A 20,210-nucleotide genomic window follows, 5' to 3' on the forward strand; every position below is an offset into this window, starting at 1 on the left:
GTGCTAAAAGCCTTGTCGCACAGAGTGCTGTTTAGGGCAAAACGGGCGCGTTTGTCTGGGATAACCTGTTCTTCGACGCCACACCCTACGCCATAAGACCAGGCGACCAGCAGAACAGTAACTAGTTGTACAAGCTGCCAGAGGGGAAGGGGGGGGGGGGGGGGAGGGTAGGCAGGCGATCCGTTGCGTTGCCTGTAGCTCCAAACTGCGCCGGCCAGCAGCCCACAAGTTGGCCAAGCCCGGTACGCCGCAGTTCGCGACACCGTCAAGAGTGTTCACCCGTGTCCTTGATCACTGGAACAAACGGAAGTAAGTCTTCGCCGTGACGACAGTTACTTTTTTTTATTCCTATGCTCGTTTTTTTAATACTTTACACTAGGGTTAACAGTGAATATCATTTACAGAGCAAAACTACGAGAGTTTCCGAAATATATTAAGTACAGTTATTAAGTCTTACCAAGATCTTTTTCTGGAACACCACCTTCAAAGCAGTTCCTCTGGGAACGAATACACCTATCCCAACTTTCCTGCCACTTTCGAAATACAGTACGTTACCACCTTGGGTAGTGAATTCAATAAATCGTACATAATGTACAGAAAAAGTTATATTAAAAATTAACAAACGTTTTTAAACGTACAAAAATGAACAAACTATGCTGTAGGGACGTTTTGTGTAAATGTCCAATATTAAATTATATGGTGGACAATGAAAGGGATGTAGATGCAAGCAAGCACACACATGTAAATAGTTTATAAATAACAACTCACAGTTAGCATCGCTTCGTTAATCTTTATTTTGATCTTGTTGCTCGTATATCGTATCAAACTAATTTCGTTTGATTTGTTATAAAAGTGATTGTTCTTATCTGGACTTACAGATCGGTGTTGTGGTAAATGATCGTGGTTATGTATCGAAATACACCGTAAAGCAATACCGGTCGTACATGTACTCATTTGTTAGATAATAACCTCCATTTGCCACTTATTTGAGATTTTCCAGAAATTTAGCACAACTGCCGCAGAGGCGAAAAGGATTATCGCTGACCGCCATTTGATCCACCATTAAGCGGACTTTTTAAATTTCAGTATACTTAAAACCAACAGCGCACTCTAAGGCGCAATCAATGCTTAAAATATGGAATAAATGATACTGACGAATAATTAAACACAAAAACTTCAATAGAATCCCAGAAATTGACGTATGTTGAAAAGGGTAAAACATGCGATCCTGGCTCGACTGTGTGAAACTGCGTAAGTAATTGACATTTAATTTCCAATTGTACTGATAGTGAGGAGTGAGACATTTTACGACATTTTTTGCAAATCATTTTGTTTCGTCAGGTGTAGGTGTGTTTTGTGGTGGATATACACTGAAGACCCAAAGACATGGGTACACCTGCTTAATACCGTGTAGGGCCTCCGCAAACACGCACAAGTGGCGCAACACGACGTGGCATGGACTCGACTAATGTCTGAAGTAGTGCTGGAGGGACTGACACCATGAGTCATTCAGCGCCGTCCATAAATCTGTAAGAGTACAAGAGGGTGGACATCTCTTCTGAACAGCACGTTGCAAGGCATCCCAGATACGCTCAATAATGTTCATGTCTGGGGAGTTTGGTGGCCAGCGGAAGTGTTTAAATACAGAAGAGTGTTCCTGAAACCATTCTGTAGCAATTCTGGACGTGTGGGGTGTCGCACTGTCCTGCTGGAATTGCCCAAGTCCGTCGGAATACACAATGGACATGAATGGATGCAGGTGATCAGGCAGTATGCTTACGTACGTGTCACACGTCAGAGTCGTATCTAGACGTATCAGGGGTCCCATACCACTCCAACTGCACACACCCCCATACCGTTACAGATCCTCCATCAGCTTGAGTATTCCCCTGCTGACAAGCAGGGTCCATGGATTCGTTAGGTTGTCTCCATACCCATACACGTCCATCCCCTCGATACAATTTGAAACGAGACTCGTCCGACCAGGCAACATGTTTCTAGTCGTCAACAGGCCAATGTCAGTGTTGACGGGCCCAGGCGAAGCGTAAAACTCTGTGTCAAGGGTACACTAATGGTCCTTCGAGTCCGAAAGCCCATATCGATGATGTTATGTTGAATGGGTCGCACACTAACACTTGTTAATGGCCCAGCACTGAAATCTGCAATAATTTGCGGAAGGGTTGCCCTTCTGTCACGATGAGCGATTCTCTTCAGCCGTCGTTGGGCCCGTTCTTGCAGAATCTTTTTCCAGCCACAGTTATGTTGGAGATTTGATGTTTTACCAGATTCCTGATATTCAATGAAAGTATTACATCTGTGCATACCTTATTACAATAGTGCACTGACAGCTTAATTGATTTGCACTGTTTAAAACGTGAGAAATCACAACGCAAAAAAATTTCTAGTCTTAGCAGAACGAAAAAATCGTGTAATGCCCTTTTGCTTAGCAGACGACAATTTGATTTTTGCCACTATGTCCCGCCATTTCCTAATCCACGAAGTGTCTATTGGAACTATGTTCGATGAATTGAAGAGCTACCGTACATCAAATGCATTTTTAGCATTTGCATGAGTAGTGGTACAAACTTCGTATGAGCGCAGTTTGTTAGTGTGGGTTGCCTACACCAGGGGCAAGTATGTACTCAGGGGTAAACCTATTGTTCTCCTTTGATTGACAGGTACTTAACCTATTGTTCTCCTTTGACTGACAGGTACATAACCTATTGCTCTGCTAAAAGGATCCTTCCTTTTGATTGACAGATACTGAACCAGTTGTTCCCTCACTCCTCCCCCTCCCCCTCGCTGCTACAAGTACCGTATCAGGTCTGAGTGATTAGAATGGCCCCTCTCACTCTTATAAATTTGATTGGATTGACTACTTAATTAAATTGATAAATTAATTAACCCATTCACCTCTGGTAAACACGCTCCTTTCCCTTTGTACCTCCCCCTCCCTCAGAAAATGGCAGGAAGATCAAATTTAGGTGGGGAAGAAATGGCACTTGGGCTACTTCCACTAACCTAAGAAAATGGTGGGAAGATATGTCACTTGGGCTACCTACACTAACCTAAGTTGTTCGATTGCCACATCTTCCTTGGAATTAGTGGGAAAAGCACTCAGCCTGTGCTGGATAGGATGGATGTAAGTCTTTATTTTGCAGGCAGTCTTTAACCAATTAGAGGCAATACATCCATCCAGTGTGTTCACCACGAGATCTGGAGTCCAACTGACCTAGTACGCAGTACCACCACCGAAGGGCACTGTCGTCCTTTCTGTGATGTAATCCAAGATGGCGGTCTGGGGGGAGGGGGAGGGAAATGGCGGGAAAATGACACAGCCTGTGATGGGCTGCTGGAGAGAGGAAGGAGTGTACTTTATTTATTTCGGAACAAGTTATTTAGGGATGGATTTCACATAGTTTATTTATTACACTGGTACAAAACACTCACTCTGATGTACTTGGGGAATGACTATTACATGACTAACTACAGTAAATACAAACGTAAGTACAAAGAATGAAATCCATGTAAAATATGTAGCTGTGGTGTAGTGGTCATCTATACAATTCGTGAATACATGTGAAGAAAAGGTCCTGAGTTCGATTTCTGGCAATTGCTATATTTTTACTGACTCAATTACGAATCTATATACTAAGTTTTGTGTATACTGTTTACACTGCATCGTTAAGTATATTTTTAAGGTCTTGCCAAAGAACTTGTCTTCACACCTATCCCAGTATATCACAGACATTTAATTCCTAATAAATTACAATGAACCATGAAATTTTACAGATATTTCACGTTGCGAACGTAATTCATCAGCAGTCAGTGTTAAGAACAAGAGTTTCAGTTACTCTAAATAGTCTGTAAAAGTAAAGCTTACAAAATTTTTGAAAAGAAAGCCGAACGTTTTGTGTAATGATTTGTCTAAAATATGAAATAAAAAATATTAGTGAAACGTTTGGTGCACCTCATTTTCCGTTCATGATTTCGAGCATCTTTCAATGGCACGTAGAACGTTTCTCTGATCTACTTATTTCTTTTACACAAATAATTTCATAAAATATTTGAGTGATTTCTTCCATTTTTTAATTTCAAGTTTCATTCAGAAAGCATTATCTTACTGACTCCTCGTTTGCCTTCGTGACGTACTTGATTCGAAGGAAGCCTTTTTGACATTTAAATACCGCACCAATGTATCTTTTTGTGTGCAAAATAGCTAGGTCTTGAACAGACGACATTTTTGACACTTCATTTAAAGCAGCTTTCCGTGAAATATTTCAATTTTTCCTCAGCTTATTAATTAACTTGCGTTCATTACCCTGATTACTTTCAAGCAGTTAAATATTTTCATGCCAAACTAGACCTCATGCTGGTCACTTTGATACCCCGTTTACCTGTTTCTCTCCCTTTGTTTGCCTTTGAAAATTTGGATAAAACCTCATGGTGTAAGTTACAGAGAGTCTTGTTTTCGCTCTGCTCACGCGTTTAAAAAAACGCATCGAGTGTTAATCATATGATAAAATAGTCCTTTCTGCGTGCTGTCATTTCCAAAAATCATCGTTTCGATATCTTGAACCTTTTATGAGATACGACGATTTTTACGACTACTTGAGTCCCGAAGCGCAGGAAAAGTTCGGACGCGACGCGAGCGACCCGTCTGCGGATATAACAACCAAAATCTCAAGAATGGAGAGAGATATCATTCCGGTCTCAGCTTTAAATACAATTTAGAAGTATTGGTTACATTTCATACGCAATAATGTATGGACTTAAATGAACTATACGGAAAGTCTACACAATGTGATTTTACCTCTGCAAATTCTTAAAAATTTCGTGCAGCCATGTACTCAATTTCGTGCAGCCACAGTAACTATGACGAATAACGAAAATTATCATTTAAGGATATCAAGCTATAGGTTACGGAAGAATCAAATTTTTTCACCGAATATTTTTCTTAAAATCGGATGTTAAGTAATTCATAGCTGCCGTCGAGTCCACTCCACTGATTTGCCGAGAAGACACGTGCGTGGCTGTCGCTCTGTGTCACGCGTGCCGCAGCGACAAGATTCAAACACGTTTCAATTCAAACGTCGCCAGTTGTAGCGGGAGACAGGCAGCAACACAGATGTCGCTCACATAGGACACCTCCGTAACTACACCTGTGGTTGTTTTGTCGGCTGAAGCTGCCGCTCGCTTCTGTCGCTCACGTAGGACACGGCCTAAAGTTAGTAGTGTCTGATGCTGTAATAACTTTAATGGTAAGAACTATGAAAGACTTCAGGTTCTGGAGAAGTTAGGGGGAAAAATTTGGACAGAACACAGCTAAAGGACATGAGCTTCGTATACGTGAAGCAGAGTTACCTGTTCAACAAATGACAAAAGAAGCAAGAAAGAAAAGGAGGAGGCAAGCACTGGGCTGTTATGACACTGAAGTGCATAAAAGATGCAGAAATGTAAGTCTGTATAAGAATTTTAATAAAAAAGTTTTAAACCTCAATATCTCTGAACTACATTTTTTGCAATAAATGACCTGTTTTCTTAAAAAAGTACTGATGGTAGAGACACGAAATTTTCACAGCATGCCAAGTGTTAGATTCAACACATATGGATCTAGAATAATTAAAATATCCTGAGTTGTTTTGTTTCTATGTTCATTTATTTACAAAATTCTGTCAAAAAACTGAGAGTTTGAAAAAAAAATAACATGCCTCACAATACAATTTGAGTAATATTTCTAGTTCAGTGTAACTAGAAAGGTGCATTCAATAATCATGGAAAATGGTAAGTTGGTGTCTTCAAAAGTTTCCAAGATAATGGGTCACAAAATTTGATAATTTAACATTAGCGGCATAGGACATACAATGTCTCCCTTGAGAAACAGTTGAATACTACTCCCAAAAATTCTCGAGAGAACAGACTATGAAGTTTCCCAAGTGTGTGTAATACTGAAATGAAAGACCCAGAACTCGACGAGCAGTGTAGCGCTGTTGGTACAACGCTAGACTTTGAAGTGAAGAGCAATGGTTCGATTCCCAGGTGGGTTGTATTTTTAAACACAGGTGCATAGTTGATATATATTTTTAAACATGGTTGCATGCTCTACAAGCGTTTCCGCGAGGAGTTAAATACATAAAGACTGAAAAAAAACATCTCAGGACTTAATTGCTGGTTTGAGTCTACTTTCAGTCATTACTTTTTTAGTTTTTTCCGTTCAGTTAGAATACCTATGTCATATAAATATAAACTAATTGACACATGTCTAATTGCCATTTTTATGAAAAATGCGTGTGTTCTTAGTTCTAATTACATATCACAAGTAAAAGTACAATTTTCATTGCAGATAAATCCCTAATCACCGATGCTTGCCGGCCGGGGTGGCCAAGCGGTTCTAGGCGCTACAGTCTGGAACCGCGCGACCGCTACGGTCGCAGGTTCGAATCCTGCCTCGGGTATGGATGTGTGTGCTGTCCTTCGGTTCGTTAGGTTTAAGTAGTTCTATGTTTTAGGGGACTGATGATCTCAGAAGTTAAGTCTCGTAGTGCTCAGAGCCATTTGAACCATTTTTTGAACCAATGCTTTATATATAAGGTTATTTAAAAGAAAGATAAACATTTCATATTAATTTTTTTTCCGTATTCCTGTATCCTACACTTAATGCCCATGGAACATGAACCGTTGTTTAAAAATTTACCACAACTGGGAATCGAAGTCCATCCATCTACTACAGAGCCATACCGCCCATTAAAACAGTCAACTTGCTTTATGGTGTCAAACAATATCGGGAACTTTACAATAGAATTGTGTAGGAAACTTTTGAGAGTTGCATCGAACTACTTTAGGTAACTGATATTTAACTCTGAACTTCACTTAATAAAAAATTACTGAACTCTGATTACCGTGTGGGTTCTTTGTCAGTTTCTGACTTAAGGTAAAAAAATATTTGTTTCGATTCAAGGCGCAAACTTGCCGCCATGGCGTCAACTGTACTCCATACGGCGAGAGAAGAGCTCTGACAGTTGACGCAGCCTTGGCGCAGGTGCTTTGCGGATCCAAGACGGCCAATCAGATCGTGAGCTTTTGTTTACTTTACCATGGCAACGCCTCATTGTTGCCATAGTGCTGGGCGACCGCTGCTTTCAGTCAGTTCCACCACGTGCTATGTTCTGGTTTGTGTGTATGCGTGTCCATTCCGCTACTTCTGTGAGTTTCATGCCGTGTGTGTAAGTGGACAAGTGTGAGTATGTGGAAAACGGCTGCCTGTAGTTCAGAGAAAATGGCTTTTAAGAAAGGAGCTCCGCTGAAATCCCAAGCACGTGAATTTATACACACATTGCGTGTTTACTTTGAAGGGGAAAGGGACAATGGTGGGCCTTTGATATCAGTGAGTAAAGTGGTTGACAGAGTGGCAGAAGCATTGAACATCTCGACAGCGACAGTGAAAGGAGTCACAAATGATTAAGAGGCTGCCAATTCAGCCGCAAGCCCTCTTATTGTGACGCCTGGAAAGTCAAGGAAGAGATCGTGTCGTGTGACTGAAACAGATAACTTCCATGAAAGTGCTATCAGGCGACATATACGTGTACTACTCAGGAAGGAGCATCCGACACTTTAAAAGTTGATGGCATCACTGTCGGACATTGGTTTGTTCACAGGCAGAACGACAAGTACACTATGTGATCAAAAGAATCCAGACACCTGGCTGAAAACAGGCCTAACTTAAAAGTTCGTGGTGCCCTCCATCGGTAATCCTGGAATTCAGTATGGTGTTGGCCCACCCTTAGCCTTGAACAACTTCCACTATTGCAGGCATACTTTCAGTCAGGTGCTGGAAGGTTTCTTGGGGAATGGCAGCCCATTCTTCACCGAGTGCTGCAGTGAGGAGAGGTATCGATGTAGGTTGGTGAGACCTGGCACGGAATCGACATTCCAAAACATCCCAAAGGTCATGCATTATGAACAGGTGCTCGATCATGTTGAAAGATGCAGTCACCATCTCTGAATTGCTCTTCAACAGTGGGAAGCAAGAAGGTGCTTAAAACATCAATGTAGTCCTGTGCTATGATAGTGCCACGCAAAATAACAAGGGGTGCAAAGCCCCCTCCACGAAAAACACGGCCACACCATAACACCATCACCTCCGAATTTTACTGTTGGCACCACACACTCTGGCAGATGACGTTCACCAGGCATTCGCCATACTCACGCCCTTCCATCGGATTGCCACACTGTGTACCGTGATTTGTCACTCCACACAACGTTTTTCCACTATTCAATCGTCCAATGTTTACGCTCTTTACACCAAGCGAGGCGTCGGTTGCATTTACCGGTGTGATGTGTAGCTTATGAGCAGCTGCTGGACCATGATATCCAAGTTTTCTCACCTCTCGCCTAAGTGTCATAGTACTTGCAGTGGATCCTCGTGCAGTTTGGTATTCCTGTGTGATGGTCTGGAAAGATGTCTGCCTATGACACGTTACGACCCTCTTCAACTGTCGGCGGTCTCTGTCAGTCAACAGGCAAGGTCGGCCTGTATGCTTTTGTGCTGTATGTGTCCCTTCAAGTTTCCAATTCACTATCACATCAGAAACAGTGGACCTAGGGATGTTTAAGAGTGTGGAACTCTCACAATGTCTAATGACTACCGACGTCGCTGATGTGGAGTACCTGTTTTGAAAAAAATTGGCTTCTGTTGGAAAAAGTTCACAGGATGAAAGGTATTAATGGAACTCGGATACATTGTAGAATGGAGATGTCGTTTGCTGCGAGAGTTGCTACCAGTGAATCTGGAAGATTTAACATGGATTGACGAAACATGGGTCAACGTGCGTCATGTACGTTCCGTTGCATGGACATACAACACATACCACGTAAATATTAGTGTGCCAATTGGTAAGGGAGGCAACGAATTATAGTTCATGCTGGCTCTATGAACAGTTTTGTGCCCAGTGCTATGATGATGTTTCAATTTAAAAAAAAAAAAAAACTGTCGACTGCCACAAGGAGATGAATGCAGATACATTCAAAGACTGATTCATTACTCGTTTGCTACCAAACGTCAGTTCTGGTAGTGTTTTTGTAATGCGTTGTACCATTCTGTACAATTAAATAAAGCACCAACGGCTGCTGCAAGGAGAGACGAAATAGTCAGCTGTTTGAAAGATAATAAAATAGGCTTTGAACAGAATACGCGGAAAGTGGAACTTATGGAATTAGTGAAACGATACAAGCCACAGGGACACATTATGTGGTTGATACATTAGCAGAGAACCATGGCCACAAAGTTATACATCTTCCACCGTACCACTGCAATTACAACGCAACTGAACTCAGCTGGGTTCAAATAAAAGTAGGCTACTTGTTGTGAAGCGAAACAAAACCTTTACATTGCGAGACACTGAGGGGCTGGTAAATGAGGCTGTCACACGAATAATGCCAGAAAATTGGAAGAACGTCGTGAACCAAGGGAAAGAGATTACAGGGTCAAACGTAGAAGAAGGTGTAAGAGAAGAATCTGTTCATAACATTGTAATTTCTTTATCCGGCGATGAGGACAGCAGCAGTGAAGATACCGAAGACTGTGTGTGGTTCGTGGCAACAGATGACAAGTCAGATGACGATGATTTTGGGATTTCTGTTCTCCAACAGGAGAAACAGAGGTAACGTCCTTATTCAATATTTTACACGTAACATTTCTGCAATTTGCTTTACCTTCTTAATGTTGAAAATCTGATTGTGTGTAATTCTTAGGCTGGCCCCGGCGGAGGTTCGTGTCCTCCTCGGGCATGGGTGTGTGTGTTTGTCCTTAGGATAATTTAGGTTAAGTAGTGTGTAAGCTTAGGGACTGATGACCTTAGTAGTTAAGTCTCATAAAATTTCACACACATTTGAGCATTTTCTGATTGTAATTTTTATTTTGGCTGGAACCATAGTTATGGTAATTTTTTCAATGATGTTACCGCCGTTTGACGGTGGTAATTTTTATTTTATTGTTATACGACCCAGAGTTCGGCCCTAGGCCATTTTCAACTACATTAACTTATTTATATATCAAAAGATATCAGACTGGTATGAAATACAGTGAAATCTGAACTGTATAACAATAAAATAAAAATTGTTGCAGTCCAATGGTTGCAACATCATTAAAGAAATTATTTATGTGTGTGTTTGTGTAAGGTGACAAACACTGGAAGTGCATGTGAAAAAATATTCCATCAAGGAACACATCGCTCAGCAGAATGTTGCCCCTACAGGAATGCTTCGATGAATGACGCGGCATTGTTACGTTCTGAAGGAGCCGAGTGTTGCCGCGGGCCGAAGGGCAGGCCAGGCAGGTCTGTGTAATGTAATAAAATAAAAAAGTATTATTTTGTGACTATTAGTGTAGGTAATGTAATAAAATAAAATATGAGCCGTGACTTATATAAAAAAAGAAACACACATTAATGCAATGGCTCAGCATAAAAGAGAAATAACTAATGTAGGAATATTATTAACAGTGTAATATGTTGTTTAATTTAGCCCGACGTGTATAAGCACTCAGTAACTAGCTCACTCCTCAGGGTAGTTACGTAATCGTCGATAATTAATTGTCCTTTTCTTATTTCCCAACACTACGGATGTGCTTATTGCAGCAGAGAATATTTGCTAAGTCGGTTCGATGAACACTACTGTAATATGTAACTCATCGTGGTTTCGTCTTGATTCCCCACTATAAGATAGCAAGAGTAGCATCTAAAAATGAAATCCTATCATGGAACTGGAATCCTGTGACCAGACCTTTTCAGCCTGGGATGTTATCTCGTGATATAAAGAAAATCTGTAAATAAAATTGTTAAATTATTAGTAGCTGCGTCCGGTCTCGTGGGATCTGAAATAAAGTTAATTGTCCTAAACAACGGCACGTCTCGTAGATGAGCTAAAAGAAAAATGTTAAAGATTTTTCTAGGATGGCGCCTAACAATGAAAATTCTTTGTTAAGGCCCATATCTACTTAAGGCATTCTGGGTATCAGACTCACAACAGTTTGACCACATTATATTTTTCGGGTTTTAAGTACAACTTACAACATCAATCGCCATTGCGAGGCAAAGCACAAAGAACAATTTCTACAAGACCAGGTAAACAACTTAAAAAGGAAACTTTCTGCTCAAAGAGTTACGTGCTAGCTCCGATACTGGCAAAAAGATTAAAGCCACATTCAGATGGAGAAGTGGTTAAGGGATGCTTCGTTGTCGAAATTGTGTGTCAAGAAAAGAAAAGGATTTCTGAAAAATTAGCCTGTCTTGTCAAACTATTACTAAACTTGTGGCCGAGCGGTTCTAGGCGCTTCAGTCTCCAACCGCACGACCGCTACGGTCGCAGGTTCGAATCCTGCCTCGGGCATGGATGTGTGTGATGTCCTTAGGTTAGTTAGGTTTAAGTAGTTCTAAGTTCTAGGGGACTGATGACCTCAGATGTTAAGTCCCATAGTGCTCTGAGCCATTTGAACCATTTTTAAACTTGTGGACAATATTGGAAGACAAACTGAAGATAATTTAAAAATACATGTATCCGAGTTAATATTTTATTAACTTGCTTTGGATGAATGCACAGATATGGCGGATAGCGCCCAAGTGGCGATTTATGTCAGAGATGTTGATGACCATTTTAATTAATCAGAAGAATTAGCGGCATTGTATCCACTTAACGATACCACCAAGTCACTAGGTTTGTTGGAAGCACCAATATCGACATGAAGTAGCTTTTAGTTAAAACTTAACAACCTGTCAGAGCTAACAACGGTTGGTGCTTCAGCAATGGCTGGGAAACACGAAGGTTTAGTTCAGTTGATTAAAAACGGGGTCTGCAAAGTTGGCAATAAGTTGTTGCTAAATTTTCACTGCATTATTCATCAAGAGAATTTATGTGCCAAGTCCCTCAGAATGGATCATGTCACGAAGATAGTTGTCAAAACAGTGAACTTCATTAAGTCGAAAATCAGATCCATGAATTTCCGAAATCTTTGGATTCAGAGCATGATAACATTTCGTATTATACAGAGGTAAGATGGCCAACTCGAGCAAAAATGTTTAAAAGAGTTTTGACGTCTCTGGCGCAGAGCGCCATATCTTTGGGAATCTTTTTCTTTGGACAGCAAGTCTGGCTTGAACATTCTGCTCGTGATATGTGTAACAGCCATAACTGTCGTACGTACAAGTGTTTGATAAATGTATATTTCATATCGAAGTGAGTTATCTCTTGACTTATCTCTCGTGATAACGACAGTGGTGACCCCGACACCGTCAACATCTCTTCCAGCGTTATTTGTGCTGGTTTTCACAATTCTCTCACATCACGTGCCAGACTGGTTTCTTTACGCCACAATGCATTTACCTGTGCAAGCGTAATGGGCCGCATTAACTCTGCCGATTACAACCATAAGTGGACAAGTGTAGCATGTCCTTCGAACTTGGTTAAAAGAGAACAGTTACTAACGCCCAGCCATGATGGCGGCCACCTAACCTTACCTGGTTCAATATGGCCGCCACCTAGCATGGTAACACAACAGCCACACCATGGACAGTGCCCACCAGCTAACCACGACATGGAGGACGTTCCAGTTAAAGACATTGTGGTATATCCTTCATGTGCATCATTACCTTCAGGATGGCTTGGCACACCAGCAAATTTCCAGGACTGTGAATTAAACATTACGATGCATGGGGTAGCACATTCTCATTCACATACTGTTGCAGCACCCCTCCCCCCCCCCCCCCCTCCCCTCCGGCATGCCATTTTTGCGACGCCAGTCGCCTTGACCATGCAAATTTCCATGACCATTGCAGCGTGGTTGCACCATGACTACCTTCCGCTTGCTTTCATAATGGCACCAGCCATTAGACCTGCACCAGTTCCCAGGTCCACTGCCCCATGGCTGCACCATGACCGCTCCCCGGCCACTGTTGCAATGGCAGTGGCCGTTACACCTGCGCCGCATTCTTCATTAGGTTTGCTGGCTGGACACACCTTGCCGGATTATACGTCCAACGCTGCCTCCATATTGTGTACTGCACACTTCCACCACCCCACCCAGACCTCAGGCGATGCAACGTTCACTGCTACAGCACTTTCAGCGGTGGAAACGTCCTGCTTTCCTGCTTCGCCCGCACCGATCTCCAGCTGCCGGTGCAACCTCAACATGTGTTACCAGGCAGGTTCCCTAAGCTCCCTGCATTGCAAAAATTCAACCCAAAAACTTGGTTCACCTTAGTGGGCCACCTCCTGGACATCCACAGTATTTCCAACAATGGCGCCTGTTTTGTATGCCTGGTGAGCCATCTCCATGCACATATGGACCTCATCAGCAACTTGCTCCTCTCACCACCCGCCTCACACAAATATTCGATGGCCAAATAACTGCTCATTGAGCACCTTTCCCAATCTGCAGCAGAGGCTATCCATCAAAATATACGTGAGGAGCATCTTGATGACAACTTTGGCGGTGTCTACATGCTTTAACCGACGACCACACATTGCCTGATGCTGCTCTTTGGACGATGTGGAAGGTCAAAATGCCTTCGGATCTCCAGCTTCATCTCCTGTCTCACATCATGACCCACTCAAGGTTCTATTATGAATGGTGGATCAGGCTTACGTCATCATTTGTCACTGACACCACCTGTCACAAACGACATCTCCACCATCCTACTCAGTTGGCACACCTGCACTTCCGGTTCCACGCCCAGCCGGCGCACTCGCCTCGGTACTTGAGTGCCACCTAACGGCCTACAGGATGTACTGCCAGTGGGCTCCCAACAGCCACTGACCTCACCCAAGCAGGAGCCCGATCAGCTACCGGCAGTCAGCCACTACCTCCGCCCACAGTGCGCTGGCCAGTCACCCGGCTACTTATGGGGACGTCACCCGCAACTGCTGTGCAACCTGCGCCTACCCAAATGAGACTGGTGGGCACGTTTAGGTGCCACATCCCACCCCTTACCTTCACGGTGCCTATCTTCCGACGCTGCACCACCCACTTCAGCAACACGACGCCTCTATACCATAGATATCTCGATCGGCATCAGCTCCCATTGTGGTCCACGGCTCCAGCACGATGTCGCTTCACCTCTCACCGGTTCACACCTTCACTTTGACCTCCCACGCTGCCATCGTGTATGAATCTGTGATCGGATTGGATTTTCTACACCATTGCAAACTTTTACCAGACCTGCAGGCCACCGCACTCTGCCAAGCATCTGGCTTTCCAGTTCCATGCAACCCGAGTTCAGCACCACTTCACTCTCCTTGGCTGCACTTTTCACGTGTGTTTCCCTCACTGGTTCACACTTTCACATGGACCTCCCACGCTGCTGACATGGATCAACCTGTGATTGGGTTGGATTTTCTACACCATTGCAAACTTTCACCAGACCTGCAGGCCGCCACACTCCGCCATGCGTCCGGCTCTCCAGTTCCATGCACACCCAGTTCAGCACTTCACTCTCCACCTCCTTGGCTATGCTTTTCCTGGTCTAGAACATAACCTCATGGTTCTCTGATCTGTCATACATGTGCTCCGAAATCGACAAACTCCGCACCCAGAACAATGACTTATGTGCCCACATCACCTCTGCTTCTGCCAAATTGCCACATGCACAGCATACCATACATTGCCTGTCTGCAGCACTGCAAGGAGGCGGCCCAGCACGTGCCCCTACAGAGTCTTCTTGCCAACCTGCTCCAGTGTTGAATATCCCACCGCCTGCTGTTTTTTTCGCATCGCCACGGACGAATCTCCAAGATGCACCTGCATACACCTCTCCAGGTTCTTCGCGCTGCTTCACTCCTGCATCGCGCCTTCCATCGCCGACTAAAGCCGATGCTTCGCCTACTTCGCCCCAGTCCATCAAAGTCCGTGAAGTGATGCCTGTTGATACCTTCTTGACCCCTCATGCTGGCTCTCCTATGTAATTATCGGCCATCAGTAATGGCACTTGCCATAAGATTTGCACCACCAAAGGCCCACCTGTTCATTGTAAGGCCAGGTGCTGTAACACTTCCAAACTTTTGCGCGCCAAGGTGATCATTCAGGATCTGTTGGCTTTGGGCGTCCTCCATCCCTCCAATAGCAACTGGTCTTCCACTATTTACTTGTTCCCAAAATGGACGGCACCTTCCACATGTGTGGGGCTACAGGTCCCTCAATGTGCGCACCATTATCGATAACTACTCCATACCACATGTCCAAGATTTCATGCAGTTGCTTTATGGTTCTACCTTTTTCTCCATATTAGATTGTTCTAAAGTATCTCACCAGGTTCCTATGCATCCACCAGATATTCTGTGCACACATGGCAGCAGTTCATTGATTTCATTTTGCTTCCTCTGCCTTTTGCTTATGCCTACTTAGACGATATCCTTATCTTTTCTTCCTCCGCTGAGAAGCATCAAGTTCACCTCATTTCAGTCTGTTCGGCCCTCACTGCCCATGGCGTGGTTATCAACTGTGATAAATCTCAACTATGTTCCACATCAGTTACCTTCCATGGCCATTCCGTCTCTACTGACAGCCTCCGGCCAACGAGTTCTTTTGTCAAAATAGTACATAAACTTCCTCTCCTGAGAACTGTGCACAGCTTCATCGTTTTCTGGGTATGGCAAACTTTTACCACTGCCACATTCCTCAGGCTACCTCTGTCCAAATGGCCCTCAGTGACGCACTCTCCAGCATGAACGCCACAGCAAAATGGAAGTTGGGGTGGACCCAACCAATGCTCGACACTTTTGGTAACCTTAAAACTGCTCTAGCCAAAGCCATCACAGTCGCCCACCCTAACCCTGAGCCCTGTGTCCTGATCACGACTGATGCCAGTAATTCAGCTGTGGGTGTCGTTTTACAGCAGCACACTGCAACTCCACCCAGCCCCTCCACTTCTTTTCCAAGAAACTGACTAAGAGTCAGTGCAAGTATCGGCATTTGACCATGAACTGTTTGCAGTGTACAAGGTGATTAAACATTTTCGTAGTGACCTTGACGGGCACCCCATCATGACCTAAACCAATCACAAGTCACTTGTGGATGCTATTCATAATCCGGCTAAAGACCTTCCACCCAGCTTTTCTGCCATATGGACTATATCTGTCAGCACTCTTCCAACACGTGCTATATCCATGGCGTGGAGAACATTGTGGCAGACTACCTTTCCCGCATCTGCGTGCTACCCGCATCGCTGAATCTGGAGGAGCTCGCCCAACTACAAGTCGACGACGACGATATACAGCAACTAAGTTCAGACGACGGTTCATCGCTCTCTGTCCAGCCCCATATACTATCCGGTTCGGCAATCCCTGTCCTTTGTGACACTTCTACAGGCACACTTCACCACCTGGTCCCCACTGCTCTTCTCCATAGGGTCTTTACCACCTTGCATGGCTTAGCTCACCCTGGGACATGAGCCACAATGTGGTTAGTTAAGGAGCACTTTGTCTGGCCTGGTGTCAAGTATGACTGTCACGCTTGGACCCATGCTTGTGTTCCATGCTAACACCGCAAGGTCAGCAGGCACGCCCAACCTCCTCTCGGCATGTTTGATATCCCTAAGGGGCGTTTCCGGCACGTCCATATCAATGTCGTTTGTCCCCTTCCTCCATCCGAGGGCTACAGATGTATCTTGTCGGTCATTCCCCTTACTGATATCGCAGCTGAGACTCACCTGTTCCTTCATCTTTGCGTGGTTTGCTCACTTTGCCTGTCCTCTGACCAGGGTCACCAATTTGAGTCTGCACTCTTTGCATGACTCTGCGAACTCTGTGGCGTCGCCAAGTTTCATACCACAGCTTACCACCCGCATGCGAATGGCCTCATTGAGTGGTGGCATCACACACTCAAGGCCGCCCTAACGTGCCACAGAGGCCTATGGTTGAAGGCTCTCCATGGGTTCTGCTGGGTATCCGCTCAGCTCATAAAGATCTTAAAGCCTCGCTTGCCAAGGTTCTGTATGGTGAGTTCGTCAAGGATCCACCTCCCGCCACATCTGAGGATCTCCCCACCCTGATCAAGTGTGTCCACAAGCACGTCATACATCTCCACACCCCCCTGCCCTGCCCCCTCACCCCCCCCCCCCTCCCCTCCGTGTCAGTCCACAAGGACCTAGCTAGGTGCAACTTTGTTATTATGCTGTGGGACGACACTGTTCAGGCAGCCCTTCAGCTACCCTATTCGGGCCCTCACTGTGTGCTACATTGCGGTATCAACACATCTGTCATTCACCTCCACGGACGGCCCCAGACAGTCTCAGTTAACAGACTTAACCAGGCGTGGTCCCTCAATGATGACCTTCTCCCGACGCTGCTTCCCTGCTTTTGGCTGACTCATCTCCACCCGCCATCACCTCTCATGTGCAGCCGTTGGAACCACCAAGCCGCAGCACTGCCGACACCACCGCCCCCACTTCCCATGAAGGCTACCACCTACACCTGGCACAGAGTGCCCTATCTTTGGGAACCTTTTTCTTTGGACTAGTGAGTCTGGCATGAACTTCCTGTTCATGATATGTGTAACAGCCATAATTGTTATATGTATAAGTGTTCAATAAATGTATATATTTCATATCAAAATGAGTTATCTCTCGACTAATCTCTGTGATGACCACAAAGTGATTTGAAGAAAGAAATACAATCATTTGTTGAAAGCAATTCAAAGAGACTCCCGGAGTTCAAAGATAAAGATTGGCTTTCTGACTTTGTGTTCCTGGTCGATATAACTAGCTACCTAAATTATGTTAATACTCCACTCCAAGGAAAGGATCAGCTGATTAATGTCATTCATCATGAAGCATTCCACTGCCCTATTCAATATAGCGCAGCATAGTGTAGTAAATAAAATTAGCAAAACAGGCAGCTTATATACATCAAACATAAACAATGGGATCATTGTGTTTAGCATAACATACAATCTAATGCAGCCTATCTACTGTGTTGTACCCTTTGGATACAGATGATGTTACTGTATCAACTATTATTTTCTACTAGCTTTATTTGTGTCATGGACAAAACAAAGTGGTCATTTATGTCTATACAAAGTTTGTGTATTATGTCTTCAAACAATCAAAAATCTAGGATTATATTGTCATGTTATGTCTTAATGTTTAAATAAAGATAACAATAACAGAAAGAAATACACAAGATACCACATTGTGAAGATGTAAATTGGATACAATTTGATGCTTCAACTGAAAAAATAAATAAATAAAAGTTTGGTGCTAATGGGCTTTAAATGTAGGCAAGTCTGCATGTCAGGTTTGCACTGCATTGCCTCATCTGGGACAGCTTTGGCACAACATGGAGTTCATGCTACCAGTTCTTGGCCAAACTGTAGATGGTTGCAGTATTGCCAGAGCCTCACTTTCTTAAAAATCAGATTTCCATTAAACCTGTTGGCAGGACTAGGTTTTGCTAGATATACTTTTGTTTTCATTTTGGGATGAGGAAGCACATGGTGATTACCAAGTGCAGCAATTTTTCTTCACCCTGTATGTAGAAACTACTGCTACAAAATAGGACAGTAGATAACTGAAAGAAATACACAATGAGATGAACAGAAACAACACTTTTATTCAAAGACAATAATTGCACTGAAATCACCATGGTTCATGATGGCCCCATGGACATTAAAAAAGATGGAACATAATTATGTGTTGTGTGAATTTGATCAGCACAGATGGCAATGCTTGCTCTGCAACATGCTCCCATCCTGCCCACAAGGTTGGTAAGGAGTTCTACGGTAGGGCGTTTCATTCCTCCACCACTGTAGCTGACAGCTGCTGGATGGCCATTGGTGCATGTGGATGTGCTGCAGTAGGTCTCCCCAAGGCATACCACACATGCTAGATGGGATTTAAATTGAAGTGAATCCATTCCCCAAATATCCTTTTGTCCCAAGAGCTCCTCCACCTGCATTGCTCAGTTTTGTTGTGCATTGTCAGCCATAAAAATGAAGTTGGGACCAAATGCACCACTGAAAAGACTTAAATGGGGAGTAAGTACAGTGTCACAATAACACTGACTGGTAAGTGCACAGTGTTCAAAGATGGGAGGTAAGTTAACCTATACAACATTGTGCCTCCCAACACCATTACAACTGGACCACCAAAATGATAATATTGGACAATGCTGGGTGTATCTTCATATGATGAGAGGTGGAGACACATAATGCATCCAGGAACATGATCATTTTGTTGGTTCAGGTGTTATGGTATAGGGAGGCATAATGTTGCATGGGCATACTGATCAGATCTTTGGACACTGCACATCCAACAGTCAACATTATTTGACACTATAGTTCTTACCCAAGTGCTTCTTTTCAGAGGTGCATTCAGTTCTGACTTCATTTTTATGGGTGAGAATGTGCAACTGTGTTGAACAGCACATGTAGAGGGGCTCTTGGAATGAGAGGTTATTTGGCGATTGGGGAAGCCTGTTCCCCAGCTTAAATACCATTGAGTATATGTGGGATGCATTTGGGAGACATATTGCAGTGCACCCACAATCACCAAGGTCATCAACAAGTTGTCAAGTGTCCTGGTGAAGGAATGAAGTGCCCTAGCATAAGAAATCCATACCAGCCTTGTGGCCAGCACATGTTGCAGAGCATGCACTGGTGTCCATAGTGATCATGCACCCTATTAAGAACTGTATCCTACCTTTTGTAACATCCAGGGAACCATCATGAGTCACAGTGACTTCAGTGTAGTTATTGTCTTTGAATAAAAGTGTCATTTATGTTCATCTCACTGTGCATTTCTTTCAATTACCTTCTGTACTATAATGTAGTAGTTCTTTGTATGTATGGTCCAAGTTTCATTGAGCTATGTTACTTGGCAGTGTGAAAGTTATTTTCATCCTTCAGCTTTGCACATCAACGTCTGCATATAGAGTCAGTAGTGTTATATCTCAAGGAAGAAGTCAAATTATTTAGCTCTGAGAATGAGCATATAGAGAAACTCTGGATAAAGTTTTGAAAAATAGATGACCAAGCTCTGGATCGATACACACAGTTCATGATTGAAGAGTTGGAAGAAAGTAAGGGGTGGGCGGGATCCTTCTGAACATCTAAAGAAACAGTAACTACTGCACAAAAGGTGTAAAACAAAGAATAGAGATGTAGGTTTGCCAGTCAGAAGGGTAACACTTGATATCTTAAATGAGTATTGTATCAGAAGCTTAACAAA

At 43.5% G+C, this 20,210-nt stretch overlaps 1 long non-coding RNA gene across 1 annotated transcript in view; it reads left to right on the forward strand.

The window, feature by feature from the left end:
- Nucleotides 1-232: 232 nt before the first annotated feature.
- Nucleotides 233-20,210, forward strand: part of LOC124803058 — a 44,585-nt gene continuing 24,607 nt past the window's right edge. Inside the window, exons 1-2 of the long non-coding RNA XR_007017191.1 lie at nt 233-309; nt 10,254-10,334. This is a non-coding gene — a long non-coding RNA (uncharacterized LOC124803058). The remainder of the gene's footprint in view (nt 310-10,253; nt 10,335-20,210) is intronic.

This window comes from Schistocerca piceifrons, chromosome 6 (genome assembly GCF_021461385.2).
Source record: "Schistocerca piceifrons isolate TAMUIC-IGC-003096 chromosome 6, iqSchPice1.1, whole genome shotgun sequence".
In the NCBI taxonomy this organism is placed as follows: domain Eukaryota; kingdom Metazoa; phylum Arthropoda; class Insecta; order Orthoptera; family Acrididae; genus Schistocerca; species Schistocerca piceifrons.